Raw genomic sequence first — 19,680 nt, 5'->3', positions numbered from 1 at the left:
CTTCCCCACTTCTTAGAACTTTTAGTCAAGCCATTGATTATGATTTACCTTATTTCCTGATCTCATACAGAAAGCATCAGCCCCTCATGCCCACCTGGCATGCCATGGATCATATCCATAGGCAGGAGCTTTATTTGCGTAGACGCCTAGGAAAAGCAGTATTACAGACCCCCTGTTAAGCCTTGCTCCAAGCTTAGGAGGAAAGACCTAAAACAAGGTGTGAATCTAAGCTGATGCCCAGAACGTCAAGGGTCTGCGCAAAAGGCAAGACCATTTTGCTGTTCATCAAAGAGGAAGTAAGGAAGGCTTGGAGGGGTAAGACGATTATAACGCTTTTTAAGTTACTGAAAACTGTAATGAGCCTTATCCTCCTTTCGGACTGGAGCTGAATTAGCACACATGTAAAATAGCAGACGGGAGATTAGAAATGTACTCTGCTGAAGGCAGGCAGCAGCAGCAGTGGGCCAAGAAATTCTCTATCCTAGTTCTGGGAGCAATCTGGACTCTTCACTGCTCCTGTAGTTGCCAGAATCATGTTTAACAAGATGCTAGCAAAGCCCTTCCATCCTCACAGTGAAGGATAACCAAACATTGCTACGATGAAACTGTATTTCTAGTTAAAATTATCACAGTGCCGAAACCAGCCTGTGCAGTTGAAGCCAATCAGTTGATTGGAGCCTCTTGCAGAAGCGTTATGAGGAAAGTTCCCAGGCAGTGCCCAAGGTTCACATCAACTGTGAGCGTCACTGCTGACCAAGTTTCCCTAAGGTAAAACAAAACAGAAAGACAGAACATCTTGGTACCTTTTTGGCCTATGTGCTATAAAAATGCTATTTATGTAGCTGAATTTAAAGCAAAAAAGATAAGACAGAGGCACTTTCCAAGTGATTATGTGCTTTGTAATAGTACTTTTCAGCTGGTGATTCAGAAACTCCAGGGCATTCAAGGAAGATCTAATGGTTTATGCTAATAAATTACACACAACTCATTGGAAACATTCATGAGTTACAAATAAACAAGCAATAAACCTACTGCTGCAATGCATTGGTCCTACAAGCCCCAAAATGGTGAAGTGAAAACAAAGATGAGATCAGACAGACAGCAATGCACCCTGCTGCACGGGGTTTAGCCTACGCAGAGGAAGCCTGCAGACTTATTCCTCACTCCCAAATCATCTCATGTCTTTGCAGGCAGCTTGCTATTAGTGATGCTGTGCCAAATTAGTTGTAAAAATTGATACCCAAATGATAGAAGTAGTTTTGATCAGGATATTTAGCCCCATGGTGTGTCCTCCTTTCTTCCCATTCCTTTGTTGCATGCTCTCCTTTTGTCAAAAATAATGGCAACAATTACTGATTCTCACAGTTTCAGTGGGATGGGGAGAAGAGGAAAGGGCTAGAACTAAAAAGGAATTATGCAAATGTGACATTAATTGTTCAAAACTGTGGAGCTCTTTTCAAAAAAGCCAGGTCTCTCCAACATATAGAGTATATGGTGATAAATTCAGGCAAAAAAATGCTCCTTGAAGACCAGAATCAAATATTATGCTCAGAAGGCTCTACCAGCAACAGAGCTGAGGAGCTGATGGCGATTTCCCATGCTGACCACTGCACACCTTTGTTTTTGCTTGGACTGTAACATCCTGAACTCAGAAGTGTGTTCGTTTCATGTACGCTCACAAAACAGGGAATCTGTAACTGCACACATACTATTGCCACCAAGATATTAATACAAACCTCAAGGGAATTTTCAGGAGAGAGAAAATGCAAACACCTTCCTTGACCATAATATTTGGCCTGGATATGCCAGAGAGCCAGATCCTGCCTCGGCACTGGTGTTAAGTCCACAGTCACTCCACTGAAGCCAGTCACATCCTCCAAAACAAAATAAGGTCCTTTGCGTTTAAAGAGCCACTTGTCACCATAGGCACAAAAAACTAACAGTTCTGTGCCAAGTGGTAGTACAAAAAGCAACAATGAATAACTTTAATTATTTCTATTTCTCAAACTGAGGGTTACAAAAAGGGCATAAAGAAAGTCACAGATCATTGGAGTATTAGAAAAGTGGTGTAAGTAGTGGCAACTGTCCTCTTTCAAGGTAAAGGAGTGAGAAACATCTGTCATTACTGGATTAGGAATGAAAGAAGAAACCTGCAGTCAGGTTCTGTAATTGAGCTGCTATCATTCGTCAGCTTGCATGAAGACAGAAGAGCCAAAAGGAAATCACAAGTTCAAAAGGCTGGAGAAACACCAATTTACACCACCACTCGAACCCACCCACCTGTGCTGTCAAGCTGCTGTCGTAGAGCAGACCCAGGAGCCCCAGTCCCCAACCCGCCTGCAATCATGCTACTCAGTCTGCAGCAACTGAACAAGCCAGGGTCAATCAGAGCAATTACTTGCATGGAAATTAGCAGTGGGAGAGTGCGTCTAGCTGTTTAACACAATGAAGATATTTTAGAAACATTTTGAGGAGTCACCCAGTTACTGTTACTCCTTCTTCCCCCACACACACTCCATCGTTACAGAGCCTATGGAAATTGCTCTGTATGGACCACCATCAAGCAGTGCAGACAGCACTGTTTGGGAACCACAGCCCTGAGTGGCAAATCAATAGATGATTATCCATTCCTGGTTGACCATCTTTGTGTGCGCACGTGGCTAAGTCCGTAGCTCCCATCTCCTTTCACTGCTGCTAAGTCAACCACCAGTCCAGCCGGACATGCTGGGAGGCTGAGCAACCACTGGGAAAACCAGACCTAGTTTCAAATTATTTAAAGGAATTCAGAGCCATAGATCTGAGCAGGCAGTTGTCCCTATCAACTTAGGAACTGCTCCCTCAGCCACTCTTATCCTTCATTGAATTCACTCTTGTTACAAACCAGGCTCTCCGATGTCTAGGGCAGGCATTGGTGGCAACATTCACGCTGTCCCATGTCCAACCACTCTTCCTATGAGCCTCTATAAAGGCAACTGAGAGAGAAAGCAATTTAGAAGAGCGGCTTCATTTGGGCACAGAGAAACTTCCCTTCCAAGAGCTCCTCTCCCTCCTGCCATCGGCTGGTCAAGGAACCTAACACCCTGGCTGAGCTACATGCCTCAACTAGGTGACATGAGTAACCCTGGACTCATTTTCAATCTGCACCTTGCTGAGGACGACGGAGCCTCAGAGCTACTGGGCACTCAGCATCAGGGTTACAAAGACCAATCATAATTGTTTTGCTTTGCAGAAGGACATTCCCGTGCTTTCCACAACTTACCACGCTGTTGGAGGAAGCCAGTCTGCTGTGCACGCCAGACTGGTGCTGTCATGCTCACCCACGTTACTTGTTTCTAAACATGAAACTAAGCCTCTGCTAGCATATGATGGTCCCACACGCTGCACATGACGGGTCCCCAGTGCCTGACTGGGCCCAGGGCTGCACTGACAAAGCAAGGTCGTCATCCAGGCAGCGCTGCTAACATTCCTGCCTTTGTTGAGTGTTATAGGTGTTGATGCTTTCCTTAAAGCCTCAGCTACAGGAGATGAGTGGTTTATATAAGAACTGCATCTCCGTTTATTTATTTTAAGTGTGCTGCTAGCCCCACTGGCTAGAGCAGTGGCTGTGCAGAACAGCTTAAGAACATGAATTGAAAGCGCCCTCAGGGCTGTTAAGACAGAAGGGAAAAATGGAAAGAATTGTTTCTTCAAACCTCATGACGTTTAAGCTGATTTCACATATCAGGAGTACATGCTTAACTTCACAGCAAGTGTTTAAGGCAAGGCACAACTGGAATATTTTTGTATAAAGCACAGTCAGGAAACTACAATTTCCTTCCAGGTCTCAGGTCACATCATTATAAAAAGATTATGTATAGAACAAAGAGGGTCCTTCTCTTTTTTGAGTCACAGCACTGAAGCACACGGTTAGATACAGCTCTTTACACAAGGTTTGCACAGCACTGTCACATGTTTCTATGAAGTTCATTTCACCCATGAACTTTTGAAGCAAAGGGCTCAGCAACACTATAAACACCACACTTAAGAACACCATCACCACCTCTTGGTCCTGAAATCCACACTACAGGAAGGGACACCGAACCATCACAGCATCAAAAGGTCTCACGCGAGACCCCACTGACATCTGTTGGGCCTCTGTTCGGGGGAAGGTCCTCCCTCCTTGCATGGGGGGATGCTCCAACGGGAAATTTCACCCCACACACACTCCCCCACCACCTGAAAGATCACCAGTGCTGTGAGGAACCACTCCAGCTGACTCCATTAAGGCCAAAGGTGTGGTGTTTAGTCTTTCCCTCACTTTCCCTCCCTTAGGAATTCTGCACAACCTACATCAAGGCTCTACATGGCTCCAGTCAGCTCAGATCTGCTTCATGCCACCACCACTTCCTTCTGCACACGCTTAGGCATAGCCAAGCAGGCTTGACACGCGTCAAGTAACCTCCTATCTGTTACGTGCTTACCAGCTTCTCTGTCAAGCTTTGCAGCCTGCTCTGAGCTCTCCCTTGCAGTGCCAAGTCCATCCTAAATACAGGCTGGCTGCGTCCAGATGAGCTCCAGCCCCCACAGTGAATGGACTCCTGCAGCTGAGTGAGAGGCAATCAGGGCAGCACACCCTTGCTCAAGAGATGGGGTCATCACTAAGGTCAATGAAGCAGTCAAGAACAGGATCCATAAAAGCTTCAAGTATCAAAAAAGTTATCCATTGTGCCCCAGTAATTAAGAGCCTTTGTCCTGGAGTCTCCTGAAAGGTTTTCAATTAATTCTTCATTTTCACAAAGATCTTTCCCTTATCTTGTTCTTTTCATAAGGACACAAACTGTGCAATTAAAATTAAATTAGGAACAAACCAGCCAGATGTATCCTAGAGCCATGACGATGGAAACACCTATTTCATTCTGTCACTTGCCTCGTTCTGAGGTCAGGCTCTATACAGAAAAGCAAAAACAACAACAAAAAAAAAGACTTTGACACTTTACAGTACATTTTCTGAATGTCAGCCTGCACACCTGCAAAGTGCAAAGCAGACAGATTTGCTTATGTTTCTATACCGACTCTCTTTTTTATCAGTAGATAACTCAAAACTCAACTAGATCCAAGGACAAGAGAAACATCTCATGCACTGAACCCATACACACCTTCCCAGGCTACAGCCTTCATTTACCTATGCTGTTGCCAATTGGGGTTTATCCTATTGCAGATGTTGTCATGCCAGAGGGATCAAAATGCAAAATGCCTTCTCTCTTATTTAGACAGTTATAAAGCTGATAGTCATAGCAGACAGGTATGTTCTAACCACTCTTAATTCCAGATGTGGAGAAGCAAAATGATTTCCCCAATTTGAGAACTTAGAACTGGGAAGAATAATCATTAGTGGGTTACCTGTTAAACAACAGCATAGTCTTTATAATCAGGATCTCTTTGTAACAAACACAGCTCACCAGGAAAAGTTGGGAAGAGGAAAAGTGAATGCTAACCAGTAAGTTACACATTACAAACACTCCCATCCTGCTGCTTTCTACCCAGCAAAGTCAGATTCTGAATTTGAAACAAACTCTTGCTTGTCAACACTCCTCTTGGGAGAGCTCCCTCACCAGGCAACTGCCATGCTAGAAACAGCCCTTCCTGGCTTCCCAGCCCAAGCTCAGGCTCCAGGTTTCTACATTCGCCATATGACATGCTGTGTTAGGCCAGGGTTTAATCTATTCTCTCATGCTGCTGTCCTTTAAAAGCATTAGCATTTCCTACACGCATATTCCATATTGGCCTTACAAGTATCAAAACGCTATGGTGAAATTTAAACTAAATATAGAGATGATATTTTTAAATAGCTCTTAGCTCCAACTCGCCAAGCTGATTTTGTTTGAACAGAAAAAGCAGGCTCCAACTTTAAGCTTCCATTGTAATTAATGATTACAACACATTCCTCTGCCGTATCAGATTTAGCACCTCATTAATGTGTGTGGTATTTTGCTTGTACGGCACAGCTGTAGTTAAAGTTGAATTAGTGTTTCCATTATAAACCCATGTTTTCAAAGGTTTATTACTCAGACACATAAGATTTAGTCTGAAATGAAAATTGCCATCGAGTGTGTCAGCTGGGAAGCAATTTTTTGTCCTTCAAAATTTGGAAGGAACAAAACACAAAAAAAGCAAGCCACCCTGTTTATTAATAATTCACATTTTAAAAAGCATTGCAAATACATGTTTACATGATAGCCTGTGACAGCTCCATAGAATGTCAACACCCACACACTCCTGGGAGATGTGTCATCTTAAAAACCGAAATAAAAGCCACACTTTTACACCACTTGATGGGAGGCGAAGAGAAGGGAAGAAAGACTTAAAAATAATATCAGTGAAGGAAACTTATTAAAAAAAAAAATAGTCTTTGTTTAGAAACATTAAAGTTAGGACTTTCAATGGAGAGGGGAGTGGGTGGGAATAATTTCAAGTACCATTTGTACTTTTGGTGCCTGTCCCTGGCTCACTAATGCCTTTAGCAAGAAGCAGTCAGTCCCACTGACTTCCTATCACATGTGGTGACTTCCTATCACATGTGGCATCCAAGCCTTTGACCATAAATCCTGGACTGTTAAGGTATGACCAGATCATGTCCTTTGCAACAGCCATGCTGAACTCGGTGTACAAGGCAAAACGTACAACAAAAAAACCTAAAAAACCTCCAGGGGCTCCACGCTTTGTGATTGTGCCCTTCTACAATTAGCTTTGAGACTGAACCGCTGAGAAGCAGACCTTTTAATTTGGAGGCTTCTGAGGCCTCTTTTTGGCTGATTATTTCAATGATTATACAGTTATGATGTACAAATTTACAAACAAATGTATGATGAAATTACCAATTTCTCAGTTACCACCATTACCAGCATGGATGCATTTTTGATGGCTGAGAAACATTAAAATGTTATTTTTGTAACACAGTAAAATTCCCAGTTATTTTGACTCCAGGACTCATGGGTAACAAGACATAATGTTTCCAGACAAGAACAAACGCATGAAAGAGCGTGTAATAGCTACTACAAGAAAACCAGGACAGGCATATCCTTCATGAGCAGAAAGGCAGTGTCGTTACTCAGAATTGCTCACATTTTGTTTTTCACTGGATTAACAAAACACTCCCACAACAGACAGACAGTGGGGAGTGTGCTTTTCCCCAGGATTGCCCTCCATTTTTCAAAAGATTACTCCAGACAACAAGGATAATGAGAGCACGGTAGCAATTGCATATCCATTTGATCAAGTTTTGGAGGTTACTATAGTCTATCCAAAACCCTGCTGTTTTCCACACAAATAACCCAAGACAGAGCAAATGGGTCTGTCTCTGTCCTCCCAGCAATCAAAGACTCAAGAAGATTCTGTACATCAAAAGCGGTACAATACTGTTATACTTACCAAGGCCCTCATGAACTCCGGACTTTTCTTTGTAGTGTTTTATTTTCCCTTGTTGTTCCAGGCATGGGAGACCACCTCTCTTTTCAAAGCAGAGCTTCTTGATGAAGTGGAAGAGGACTGCAGGGAGGATAATGAAGACTCCAATTGGAGACAAAAACCCAACGGCCTCAGGAGTAACTGAAAATCAGAAAGAAAACATCAGTGCAGAAGTGGGAAAAACTGCCCAGAGAAAGATGTGGTTTAACCACGTCTGTATCCATGGCTCTGCTTCCCCATCCTCTCCCCAGAAAAATAGCAATGAAATTCAGCAGAACTTGGACTTGTGTTAAATGGATACAACACCCGCATTGGGCCAGTCTACTGAGGACATCGACAACACCAAATTTGATTCCGATTAAGGTCTTCATTTCTGTCACATGATGAACTTCAACTCAGAAAAGACTCTGATTTTAATAAACTTTCGTACCGATGCAGAACTCCACCAGCTTCAAGACAGACACTCTCAATCTATACTGCAACAAGGATCCAGCCAAGAAAGGGCAGTTGGTCATAAACCACTTCTGCACAGCTTGCAGTAAATTCTCAGGGGAGGCTGCGGGGAGGACTAGCTCGGGGCGTGAAAGACCCCAACACCTCCTTTGCAGTTTGTGTATTTTCTCTAAAACCATCAGATTACACCATAACAGTACTCACTAACTTCATTACATTTACTAAGAACCAGGTTAATGTATAGCCTATGATCCTCATTCAACTGTTACTTTACCCTTAAGTAAGAAGTATATTATTGTACTACATAATTACCATTCTTTGCTGCAAAAGACCAGCCTCCAGCTCAGGTAATTCAGTTTAGCTCCCTTGGTGTCAGGTTTGGCCATATGTAACGAGCACAGTGGTTTTGCACCAGCTGACGAACTCGTCCTATATGTCAACATCCCTATGTCAAACTGTAGAGAAACAGTCTCATTTCAATTTATCATGTTCTCCCTGTACCATTGGGTCTGCAACAAACCACAGGCGCCAGCAAAAAGCTTTTAAAGCCATTTCACCTCTCTCACACATATCAAAATGCCAAAACAAGGGACAAACACTACATACATCACCCGATGTGGATGGCAAGGGCACACACATCAAAAACTGTAAGTGCTATCTGCAAAAAAAAAAAAAAAAAAAAAATTGGCTTGTTATTCTGGTAATTACTTCACTAGGAAGGGGTGAAGTTCAGTTGTTCAATTCAAGTCAAAGACCCCACAGAAATGAAACAGCAGCAGCATCAGTGGCACACCAGGGATGCCTGTGATTGCAAAGCTGCAGCTCACAGATGAGATGAGCAGGAGGAAAGGATGTAAACAGAGCCAGCCCTGCCTGTGAAACATCCCACCGGGAGTTTACAAGACTTGACTCAGCGAAAGACTTAGGCTAGAAGAGCTACACCGTCTCCAGTTACAGCCTTGATAGTGCACCGCAGGACTACATTAAAAAACCTACATTAATACAAGCCAACGTGCCTTAGTTGGAAACAAAAATCACCAATGCACAGCAGCAGCCCATGTGCAAAACAGACGAGTGTTTGGGACTGAACCCAGAGGAATATGGGTTACACAAACTCCAGAGGCGGCTCTGACCTTGCTCACTGCAGCCTAAGGAAGGAACAGAAATATGCACTGAATTACAGCAGCTTAAATGACAACAAGATCAAGTCTACGTTTCCATTCCTCTCTTCTGCATGGCACAGTCACTTCTCTGGCAATTACTTGTGTCCCCCTTGTGCCACACCAGCACTAAGCAGGGTCCATGAAGACAGTAGATCTCCCTGCCAGCACTGAAATTTGGTGCCACAGCTTCCCTGGATAACTTGGCAGGCACATACCAGCCCTATCTTCCCCTCACACCTCAACCCAGGGAGCAGGGCTGGGGACGTGAGAGTGGCTCAGTGATACATCTACTCTGGCTATTTTCAGCTGCTGAAGTCACCATTAAGTGGCTGCTGGAGCCAAGTATAAATCAAAGGAGCTGAGTATAAATCAAAGTAGCCATAACCCCAGAATATACATGACAGCCTGGCTGGGTCCCATCACTGACTCCTCCTTTTCTTGAGCATAGTATAGGCAGGGAGAAGGATTATGCTCTACCTTACATATAAAACACTTAGGATCACCAAATCTCAGCACACAAGTGTGTGTGTGTGTGTGTGTACGTGCATGCGCGTGTGTGCACAAACTCGCATGCGTGTGTGTGCATGTGTGTGCATGTGCACAAGCTCACATGCATGTGTATGTGTGTAAAGTTGGTGCAGGTATGCAGCAAACTGACAATCATGTTTTGAAGGCTCTATGTGAGTGATTTCACTGCAGAAGGTGTGGTGTAGAAGGGCGGCAAGGACGCTGCTGTTACTATTTATTAAGCCCTTTTATAAAATCTCAGCTTGGAGCCCAAGGAGATGCCAAGGTTTCCCCTTCTCAGACAGGGCACAAGCAAGCCACCAATATTTTTAAACACAAATTGTCCAACACATGCTCAGATATGCTCCACGACCCCGAGCTGCAGAAATCCTCAAAGTGCCCATTTCTCCAACAGACCTGCACGGTACCTTGCAAAATCCCAGAGGAAAAAAGCAGACTCTTGACTACACCAGGCATTCTGAAAGAAAGTTTGGAGACAAATTACCAGCTGCTATCCACTTACTCTAAAGGATCTCAGACTGGCACAACAGAGTTATTGCCCGTCTGTTCTTGTTTCCTGGTCAGCTACAGAGGAACAAGACAGTAGCAGTGCAGTGGCATAGGACTTGCGGCAACCCCTCAGGCTTCCCCTACTCCTTGGGGCAGAGATGTAAAAGGCACCTCCTGTCAGAGCTTACAAAAGGTCCAGCAGCAACTTCTAGGAGGAAGCTTTCAAAGCTGAACACTAACAACTGTGTCCACACAGAGGCAGAGGTTTTGGGAGCACAGGTAAGAAGGGACTGCACAGACCCCTCCCCATACATCCTGAACAGCAAAGACTATCAGACAGCTACCAACAAGGGCTGAGGTCCCTGCACCATCCCTCCCTTCACTGCAGGCACCAAGCAAAGAGGAAAGGTGCCCCAGAAGGACCACTACAGCTCTGGCAGGATCTGACACCCCCTGCACAGATGGCTCCCACAGCAAAGCACAGAGCCCCTCTCCTAAAAAAGGTCTGCCCGACTGCAAGGAGGTGGCTGGGACTGCTGCAGCACAAGGCAAAGGAGCTTGTGCATCCTGTCCCACGGCTTTAAGCAGAAGCTTCCTCTTCTCTCCCCCCAGTTATCCATGCCAGATACTAGAGGTTTGGGCCACAGCATCTCTGAGGGAGGGCTGTGCTTTTGCACCTGAGCACTGTCTTACATAGGTGGGTAGAAATGTTACAGTCTGTGCACCTGGCTCCAGCTGGAAGCTCATACCCCTCTGCGATGGGAGGCATGCTGGCTCTCTGCTCCTCCATCATCAACAGGAAAATGTGCTGCACCTGCATATGGTCCTGACCACGTGGCCTAGTTCTCTCAACCCTCAGCTGAACCCTCAGGCTTGCTCTTCAGACTTGAATCTCTAGGCTAAGACTATGCCTGGGAAATTATTTCAAGACTGATTTGGGGTAGAGCTCTGTTCTGGCTTGCAGTGGGATGTCTGGGCCTGGGAGGGTGCTGAGGAGGAAGAGCAACAGAAATGCACACACATCACTCATGTTACAGCATTGCTGGAGTGTGTCACAGTTTCTTGCACAAGTAAAATGTCCAGCCTTACAGCAGTGGATGACAGGCTGTGCCTGAGGGCAAGAAGAGGAGAAGTGGTGCAGCATTCAGCTTTCAGTTCAAACCCTGGGCACCCAAGACCGGGGAAGGAGCTGGCCACCACGCGCTTTGGGACGTGAACAGTCCATTCAGCCAGGACACTCTCCCACTCACCCATCCATTTTTAAGCTAAGAAATTAATGCCATAGCCACCTTTGTGCAACGCCACAGCGGGTCCACACATTCTGTTGCTCCAGGTAAGAGCGCAAGCCAAGAAACAGCATTTGCGCTCCTGGCAGGTTGAGGGCGTGCATAACTGCATGCACTCCTTTGCGTACACTGCTTAAGAACAAACAAGAGGTGCAATGTGTAGGGCCCTAAGCTAGGAAAGAGGAGATCAGAGATGGAAGGGAAATCAACAGAACATATCTGACAGAGGAAACGGGGAGCACAAGACATTACAATGCTGTTCCTGCTCCAACCTCTCCCTCAAAGCTACCTCCACGCTACAAGATGACTTCAGGGGAGAGTCTGTCTGGAAGAGCAGGAGGGAAGTACTGGCCACACTGACACGTTCATTGAATCTGGCTGGGTATTTGGCTTGTGGCAGGTTTCACCGCAATTCTGCTAGCAGACTTGGCCCCTCCAGACAGACCAGGACCAGGAGAATGAATGGAAGAAGTGCCACAACAGATTCACTTGGAGAGTCTGCAATTAACAAAACCTTAACCCATTCAGTTTTGCAAGGGTTAAATTTTGCATAAAATCCTATTCCAGACAATAGCTCTTTAATTCCATTTGATACCAAGCTTCCTGCAAAAGGAATGTTTACTGGTACTTTTTAATTACGAAAAAAACCATAAATTGTCTGTTTTACTGTCTGTGCTAATTACATTTCATTATATATTTGGAGTAAGCTATGATTTTCCTGCTGGTTCCCATGACATTTTTCATTATCAACCACTGATTGTCTAGCATGCACACTGCATTGTGAACCAAGTAGGCTGATGCGTGGGCAGAAGTTCTAGCAAAAGCTGCAAGGCCGTAGAAGTGCACGTTATTATTACTATTATGATGCACTAGAAAGTTTCCACCTACTTGCATACCTACATATCCGCATCCCTATCAGCAGTGTCACAGCGCAACAAAGCACAGCAGTCCGTCTGTAACAAGCCCCACACTTGGCAATAATCAGTAACTACTGAAGGAAAGTTATGTGGGGTGAAACGATGACAACAGCCCCACTGCAAGGACAAGTTCCCTGCTTGCAATGGAAACACCAAGAAGGTTTCTCAGTCGCTTCCTCTACTCAGTCCCCAAAGCACATGGGTATCAGGATCTTGCCACTTTGCCCACTCACAAGCTGAGGCCAAGATTATAAAGGAAAATAGTGCCATATGTGGATTCCTAAAGGAATAGGATAACTAATGGGATCTTTCTGAGAGAGCAAGACAGAAAAAAGGTAAAGGGTTTTCACGAGCCACAGCTAACGCTGTTTCCACTATAGCAAAACCTCTAACGAATCCGTATGTCTGCAAGCTCAGAAAGCACCACAAAAGGTAAAAGAACTCGTTGCATGCAGCATTTCATAAATTCAGACCAAGGGAAGCTATAGGCGCCGATTCTTCATACAGCAAACTGCTAGAATAAGCAGCGCATGACCACTGCTCCCCAGATCATCGTTATCAGCCTCGGACAGGTGGCAATTCTATTCATGTGCACCACACACAATACACAAACACTTCAGAAATAAATGTGTGTTTTCACAGGATTGCAGCTCTGTCCTGATATCTATTTCAAAGGAGACAAAGCCCGACCCTTCCTAACAGCACTGTGAGGGAACAGTTGTATAACTCCTCCTCTTCTCCTCAAGGTGATCCACAAATACATTATCAGAAACGCAACCAGACCACATTCAGCACTGTAGCAGAAGGGTGAAATTGCCACCCAAGGCAGGAGGACTTGCCCTGCATCGAGGCTCAGTTTCACACGCTTTATTTTTATGTGCTGATTTACAGATAGCAAGAACGTGGAAGCTCTCCAGTCCTTTTATATAAGGAATATGAAGGACTGAAAGACACTTTTGACCTGACTATTAACTTTGACTGCAAAATTTTACTGATCCAAGGGTGGAAGAGTGGGTCCATTCGTAGCTGTTGCTGATGTGCTTACAGGTCACCTTTAAAGATTTAAGATGCCCTTATGGCATATGACATTTCAAAGGTCTCAGAGACACTACAGCAACTTCATCTCCCTTCTTCTATGACTCTCATAACCGCAGTACCCAAACACCGTGCAGGCTTCAATGTGGTTATTCCCCCAGCAACCCTGTAAAGCAGGGAAACATTAACACAACTGCTCCACTGGAGGGGAGCCACAGCACAGACACAACCCAAAACAGTGGAAGTTAGGCCCAAAAGAACAATCAAGAAAAAGCCCATCCATCTAGGCAGGCACTTCAGTGTCTAGAATTACCTCACTTTTCACCCCAAGGATGAGGCTCCCAAATAGAACCTCTACAGCACCTTCCTACAGATGACACCACGGCAACAGCTGCGGACCTCCAGGCATCTCCTCAGTCACCTCGAGTCACCTGAAAGCCACAGGACTGGCATTTCTTCCCCCAAAGCTTGATTCTTCTTAGGTACACAATCCAGTAGAGGTGCCCAATACCTCCTGGCAACACTGAGTTCAGGGGAAGCCACATCAAGCCACATCAAGGGGACACGGAGGCAGTGGCAGTAAGTGAAGGCACTCACCTCAGAAATGGAAGGCCTGAGATAAATTTTCCCGTAAACCCACATTTTCCTTTTCCCAGTACCATGTCCCAGGTGTACAACTAGAGGTGGGCACCCTCTACCCTTTAGGCCGAGCTTGGCTCACTGTGCAGCCCGTTTTGCGGGCAGCAGTAGGGCCAGCACTGGTACACCTGATTTTTTCAACCTGCTCACTGACATTCAAAAAGGGCAGACCCAGACTCAAGTTCTCAGGATGCTGTCTGGACTTCACTGGGTATGTGCTGTAGATAAATGACTGGGAGGGCAAACCTCAGAGCATCCAGCAGCTCACATGTGAGAGCCATAAGCCAGCAACGAGGAGGCCCAAGTTCAAGGCTTTCCCCGAGACTGGATCTTCCACCTTGCAAAGGCTGCTATATATCTTGCTATATACGACCCTGTGGCAGCACTGTTTTCCCAGCAGCAGAAATCCCATTCTGGCCTTGACAATGCTCCTGATGACTTTTGATACGGTTCTGTGAAATATTCTGCCTTCAACAAAAGGCATTTTCCAATTAGAAAAGATGAAGTATTAGTTTTGCTGGATCTGTTTCAAACAACTGTGGAGCACTAGTTCAAGTCAAGAGCAAGCACACAGTGTTTGCAAACGGTGATGCCTGATGTTCTGCATCCAGAAGAGTCCTGGCTCTCACCCCATTCCTCCGCCTGTAAGCACACACACCACAAATACGGATGAAACACGGGAACAGAAGCGTGTCCTAATGGATAGGGGAGCATTCACACTGTCTAAGAGAGGTGACTCAAGTAACAACCTAGGCCTCTAAAGGGTGATTCAGAGACTAATTATCAATCTTGGTAATAATCTTAGAAAAGGCTCCAATTCAGCATGGTATTTAAAATTCATTGAAGTTAACAGGGCCAGGGAGACTGAGAATTTGAGCAGCACAGCACTTGAATTGCCATTCACGAACTGAAAGCTGGTCCCCTCCATGTCAGGGCTGAAAAGGTTTAACAGGGACAGCACGAGGAACTTTGTGGTACCCATCCAAGCCTTGGACCTCCTGTACCACCACCGGTCCCTGCCGGGATTGTTCTCAGAGTTGGGCCAACAGCTGAGATAATCAAAGTGAAAACCGCAGCCTTCACAACTGTTTGTCTCAGTCCTTCTCCAGACCAGTGAAGAAAAATTAGAACTTGGCAGAAAATTACCTTCCTAGTCCACAATCTATGAGAAACCCTTATAAGCAAGTCTTTGCTCTGTCATTTCTTCTCTATCTCAACACTCACCATAATCTCCAAGGTATACTCAAATTCTCAGTTTTTCATGCTGGAACTATTTTCTATTGTAAAAACAGCCATCACACAAAGCAATGAGGGGACTAACTTGGTGGTCAAAGCTTTCACCTACGATGTAGGAGAGCAAGAAGGCGGCTGTAGTGATAACTATCTACACAATCTGGATTAGATCAAAGGAGAGAAAGAAGCTAGTCCCTAAAATCTATCTAGCCCCTCCTGCTATTGAGGGCTCTCATGTTAGAGATGTACTCAAATGCAAGTCTGAATCAAGCAGGACAGACTTGAACTTGCACCTTCCACATGTCCTTTGACTGTCTGACGTCCAGGAAACCTACCGCAGCGGCAAGGGAGAGATGGTTTCTCTCACCATCACCCCGCTCTGCTCAGAGAGGAATTCCATCCTGAATAAGGACACAACTTGGGTCTAGGAAAGCATCTTTTTTCAAGATGCTATACTTCTTAGAAAAAGTTATAATTTAAACAGAATTTAATTGTCCGATAAGAGCACGTTTTCTCAGAAGATTCCCAGCCCGCTCTTACTATAGTAGGTTTGTCTTTGATCATGTCCCAGGCTTGTTTTCAGTCACAGTACAATACAGAGTTCATAATCGGATACATTTTGTCAAAGCTGGTAGAAAGGGAAGACTAGAGCTGTCAGTCTGCCACCTTTCTTGAACGCTGAAGTCACGCTTTCGTTTTTTTTTTTCCTTTTCCTTAAAGACAACTTCTTTGTTGCCATGGTATCACTAATGCAGTATTTTGAGACTGGGAAAGAAGATAACCGTGCATCATCACAGTGACACATCTATCAGCTGCCATCCTCTCAAAAAGGGTAAATAAGTAAGGATGCCAATGTAGACTTTTAAAGCATCCTCCACCCTTTTAAATTTCTTCCTCTCACATACAAATTCCTGTCTACAAAGGCCATGCCTTGGTTTTATGACAGAGAAGGTCAGAATTTGTCTCTCAGCAAGCAGTGTCTAGGTTTATTTTTTAATTCCTTCTCTTCTCCCCATGCTACATGACACCAGCTGAGGTACATGCTCACAAGAGAACAGGAGCACCTGCCTGTTCAGAAAATGCCAGCCTGGCTCCCCATGTTAAACCATGCAGTGACTGCTTTGTAATTCTTGCTTGTGCAATGATTTCTTCCTGAACTAACAAGGTATCTACTGCTGAGCACAACCCACATTTATCTCAGCAGTAAGAGAAACCAAAAAGGGCACTCTGATGGTGTCTCCCATATACCACCTTCAGCACACCAGGTATGGTCTTGCTAGCCTTGTAGCATGTCTTAGTCCTATCACCGCTAAAATTACTTTAGAGAGACCTTTACTAACTTAGCAAATCAAGGCCTTGCACTCAGCACAAATGGCATTTCCCTCCTTGACCGTGCAAATGAGAACATTGCATCAGGTCCCTTCCAAAATCTCAGAGAAATCTCTGCACACCGCGGGCGCAACCCTGTTATCTCAGTAAAACCAGGGAACAGTCACAGTGAGAGATGCCCATGTCCCACCACACTCCCTGACTTTGAGTCCAGATCAATGAACAGGCAACGACAGACACGACGACTTTCAGCACACCACCACTGCCGCAGTGGCGTTCACAGCGGTGACATGATGAGCTTTTCATCTCCCAAGATGCAAAAGGAGGAATAATGTAATGAAATGAAAACTTATATAAGCTGTATTTATCAAGGCTTCTGCAACAGAGGAGGGAGCAGAGAACAACAAGCGAAGCAGGGACAGAAGGTCAAACTGGAAAGATCCTGGTATGGGTCAAGAATTCAACAGTGAGCACAGAGTCCTCTACCAAACAAAAATAAGTACTTTACATTTGGGAGGGAGAGCAAAGGGGAGGAGAAAGGAGGATCTAAGTTGCTGCTTCTCTCTTATCTGGGGGGATAACAAAGAATAAGTTGTCTCCCTCAGAACTGAAGTGCTCTCACCTCTTCAAAGAGGAATCTAATTGGGATCTTTATGCTCTCATGTACTTATTTTTCTCATCCACAAAACCTTGTTCTTAGTTCCACCGATGTGACCCAAGGCAGAATGACTCACCACAGCAAAAGGCCGGACAGTAGCTTTTTTTTCAAAGACCTAAATAAACCCTACTCCATCAATTGACCAAGGACGATGCAGCAGTAAACCTCTCGCTGAAGGCTGTGCGTTGCCTTGGCAACCTGTCTGATCTCCATTGCTCCAGGGACTGGAAATGTGCTGCCAACAGGAGATTTCAGCTAATCAAACCAAATCTCTTAATACTTAGACGATTTCCCATCTGCGGAGAGCAGGCCATGTGCCCGCGGAAAGCAGGGCACCCTCCGAACACAGCCTTGGCTCCTCTTTGACCCGTTATTTGTTGGCTCCTTGTAGGCCACCAACATCTCCTGACAGCTACCAAACAAGACGAGGGAGCTGCAAGAGGCCACAATGTGCTTGCTACGTGCACGGCAGCTCCACGCCTGCACTCAGCACATGCCTGGCAGGCTGAAGAGGACAGGCAGCGAGGAGACCGGCTGCCCACTGAGAGCTGCCTGCGGGCAGCAGGACCCTCACAGCGTCCATGCCTCAACCCCTGACCTTTGAAAGAAAAACAAATTTCCCGATATTGGTAACATACGCTCCCTACAAGCCTGGTGCTACATGTTTTGAGCCTTCTCAATCCACTCTGTCCCTTTTTCAGCTCCCACTAAACACATCCAGGTAACAGCAGTGGCAAACTGCTTACCAAAAAGAAAAAGTGGGACAACCGCGTATTTCTCGACGTTCCTAGATGGGGGACTGCTGTCAAACTGCAGTGCAGAACACCTGCTTTATTCTAAAACTTCTAATTGGCAATGCTAAAAGGGCAGCTTTGGTGCCTAATTTTGCCTTGAAAGCACAACCAGTAATTGATTTTTTTTTTTTTTTAAAAGTAGAAACAAGACCAGCTCCACTAAAGGTTTCCAGCCCCTGCATTTAAGCCCAGCCACAAAGACAGAGATCAGTCTGGCATTCAGCACAACCAAGGGGCCACAAAAAGAGGCGTGAACAGCAGACAGGAGAATTTCCTACAGTCGTGCTGCTGCCGAGACAAGAAATTCTGTTTGGTGGTGATGAGATTCATGTCCGTGAAAAGCCACCAATTACCACCTAACAACGCTCAGCGCTACATCACCTAAGATGGGCCTGACTATGACCTTTCCACGCAATTGCCAAAGGGAACCAGGGCGTTTGAACAGCAGAGTCAACCCTGGCATTCAGGCTCCCCTTCCCTTGCTGGGTCATTCTTTACTGCATCTCAGAGGACACTAACCCACCACACTCTGAATATAAACAGGCCCTACACCGAGTTTCATTCCACACGTTTGCTGCCAGATTAACTCACGGTATTGCCACAATTGGTGCAGGGGACCCTTAGATGTTTTTTGTCCTGGTATGGAAGACATCTGCACAGGAGATGCTGCCCCACCACGTAGCTCCCTGGGACCTGGGCTAGCTACCAAGCTCAGGCTCCAGCTCTTGAGGAACGGGACGTAGGAATTGTTGGTATTTAAAAGGGAGCCCTGAAGCGGAAGAAGGCTGCTCATAAAGCAGGGTGTGGTTTCAAAGAAAGAGTGTATTGTGGAAGATTTCTAGGCCTCTGGTATCGACCAAGTGACCTACGCCCTGGGAAAATATGTTCTAATGATAACAAAAGCCATTAAAACAAATGCTTGGGGAAGAAAATGCCAGTGGTTTCTAGAGTCATGTATTTAATGGAGTGAAGAGCTTAGCAAGTACTGCCACCTTCTACTATGTCACCGTGAACATTTCTCTATCCACGTTAGTATAACAAACCAGTTAACTTGTTACTAGGGCTGCATGGAGAAGGGCGTGAACTGAAGTCATCGCTCAGCTAACCAAGGGCTCTGTGATAAGGGAAAGGCAATGAAGTCCCACAGGCATAAGGAAGAGGGAACCAGAGCTGGTTTTAATGGCCAGAAGAACAGCTGGCTCCCTACGTGTGCTGTCCCACTTTATTCTTTCTTATATCACGCCTTCTTTCTATTCCAGGCACTCCTCAGCCTTGCTTAATCTCAGTTCAGCCAAACTAAATGAAAGATGGACCTTGGGACTTATGCCCAAAATATCTGTCTCTACAGGGCATGGAAAATCAAAAGCATGGAAATCAAAAGCAGAGTTGTCACCGATCTAATGGGGAGCAGGAATGATCTCAGAGAAAACAAATGTTGATGATGCAAGACACCCTCCATAATTCCTTTGAAAAAGCGACGTGCAAGGCAGGATCCCAGCACTACAAAACCTGTGAGAAGGGCCCCCTCCAGATGAAAGCGACCACAACACTGCCTTGGAGGATTAATCTGCGTTAACAAGTTTCAAAGCATCCGCCCGGAGTTTCTTTCAAGCAAAAGCTGTGACGTCAGACTGTTCTCAGGGATAAATGGAGAGCCATGCCACTTCAGAGCCAGAAGAAAAGTGAGAAGGGGGTAGGCAGACAGAGGCAACT

The 19,680-nt window shown here is 45.3% G+C and overlaps 1 protein-coding gene across 1 annotated transcript in view; it reads right to left on the bottom strand.

Moving 5' to 3' along the window:
• Positions 1–19,680, bottom strand: part of LOC142082649 (synaptotagmin-16-like) — a 50,333-nt gene that overhangs the window by 18,492 nt on the left and 12,161 nt on the right. The window contains exons 5-6 of the mRNA XM_075150882.1: positions 7,408–7,584; positions 49–763 (exon numbers count right to left, since the gene is read on the bottom strand). The gene's annotated coding sequence lies outside the window, so the exon portion shown is untranslated. The remainder of the gene's footprint in view (positions 1–48; positions 764–7,407; positions 7,585–19,680) is intronic.

The sequence above is a fragment of the Calonectris borealis genome, chromosome 5 (assembly GCF_964195595.1).
Source record: "Calonectris borealis chromosome 5, bCalBor7.hap1.2, whole genome shotgun sequence".
Taxonomy (NCBI): Eukaryota; Metazoa; Chordata; class Aves; order Procellariiformes; family Procellariidae; genus Calonectris; species Calonectris borealis.
This window is presented reverse-complemented; position numbering and strand designations above follow the sequence as displayed.